This window comes from Microtus ochrogaster, chromosome X (genome assembly GCF_000317375.1).
Source record: "Microtus ochrogaster isolate Prairie Vole_2 chromosome X, MicOch1.0, whole genome shotgun sequence".
Lineage (NCBI taxonomy): Eukaryota > Metazoa > Chordata > Mammalia > Rodentia > Cricetidae > Microtus > Microtus ochrogaster.
The window spans coordinates 21,563,483-21,565,663 of NC_022026.1; positions in this window are offsets into that span (position 1 = coordinate 21,563,483).

The window sequence follows — 2,181 nt, forward strand, 5'->3', positions numbered from 1 at the left end:
CAATCTCTATTTTAAAAATCTCTGTTATATGTTAAATGACTGTTTTGCATAATTCCATCCTTGAATTCATATGTAATCTCAATGGACCTTGAATAGTCAAAATTATCTTGAAAAGAAAAAATAAAATTGGAGGACTCACACTCGCCAGTAAAAAACAAACAAAAAACTTGGTACAGTTAGGCGTGGTAGTGCACACCTTTAATTCCAGCGTTCAGGAGGCAAAAGCAGGCAGATCACTGTAAACTGGAGGCCAGCCTGATCCACGTGGACAGCTCTAAGCTAGACAAGACTACATAATGAGAACTTATTTTTTTAATGCTTTAATTATTAAGAAACGGTAGCAACCAGAATACTATATTACTAGCATAAGCCCAGGTATAGAGGTACAATGAGACAAAACAGATAACATAGAAATAATGTAACACAACTATAACCAACTGATTCTGAATAGATTTACTAAGTCCATTCAAACAATCTCTTCAACAAATGGTACTGAGACAACTGTGTTTCCACACACAAAACAATGAAGGTGAACCCCTATCTCACAGGAGAACAAATAAATTTGAAAGAGATCACAGTTTTTTAAGAATCCAAGCTATAAAACTCAGAAGAAAACATGGGAGTAAAATCTTCAGGACCTTGGATGTGGCAATGGACTCTTAGATATGACACTAAAAGCATAAGCAACAAAGGAAAAATAAATTGGACCTCATCAAAACTCACAGTTTTTTCCTTGCAAAGGACATTACCAGGAAACCAACACTAGAGAAAACACTTGAAGATCTAAGCACAGGCAATGACTTTCTGAACAGGACTCTGATAGCTCAGGAAATAATAGCAGAACTGACAAATGGAATCACATCAAATTAAAAAGCTTCTGCATAGCAAAGGAAACAATTATCAGAGAGGAGAGACAGCCTACAAAGTGGGAGGAAATCTTTCCCAGCTATTCATCTGACAGGGAATTAATAGCCAGAATGTATAAACAACTCACAAAATTTAACATAAAAAAACAAGCGATCCAATCAATAAGTGGACAAATGAACTAAACCGACATTTTTACAAAAGATGAAGTATAAATGGCCAGTAAGTATTTTTTTGTAAAGTGTTCCACATCCTTAGCCATCATAGAATGCAGATCAAAACTACCCTGAGAGGCCTTCTCACTCCAGTCAGAAAGGCTATCATCAAGAAAACACAGAAGCCTGGCATGGTAGCAAGCAGCTTTAAGCCCAGAACTTGAGAGGCAGGATCACGTGTAGCCTCTGTGAGTTCCAGGACAGCCAGAGCTACCTAGTGAGACCCTGTCTCCAAAAACAAAAATAAACAAAAAGCACAAACCAACAAAGGCTGGTGAAGATGCCGGGTAAAGAACCCCTTAGACACTGACGGTAAGAACGTAAATGACTTCAACCATTGTGAAATCAGTACAAAGGTCTCTCCAAAAACCTAAAACTAGAACTGCTCTATGGGCAAGCCTGCTGACCACAGTTTCATGCCCCAAGGCTACATAAAGGCAGAAGGAGAGAATCAACTTCCCAAAATTGTCCTCTGACCTCCAGACACACTTCATGGCATTGACGCCCATGAATACACGTTATGCACACACAAATACTTAATATTTTTAAAATATCTACCATATGATCCATGAATACCACTCCTGAGTATTCACTCGAAGGAATTTAAAGGCAGCATGCCATAGAGATACCTGGACCTCCCTGTTTTTTGCAGCATATTCATAATAGCCAGCATCAGCCTAAGTATGCATCAACAGATGAATAAAGAAAATATGCCCAGAGAGTATTAGTTAAACATAAGGAAAAATAAAATCCTGTGATTTGAAGAAAAATGAATGAAACTGAGGATTATGATGATGAGTAACAGATGCCAAACTCAGAAAGAAATATCTAATTTGAGAATCTGGATTGAAGGTCTAAAGATAGAAGGGGACTATTAGGGAAGAGTGGGGAGATGAGCGGGGAGGGAAAGTAAGCCAGGGTAATGGAGCAGCGAATGTGATCGAAGCACAATAGATATGCATGTACACAAAATTCCAAATGACCCCGATATGGTGGCACGTGTCTGTAATTTCAGCACTTGGGAGAAAAGGGTAGACGAAACAGGAGTCGAAACCAGCTCAGACTGCATAGACCCTGTCTCAAAAGAAGTCCCCAAGCCGGG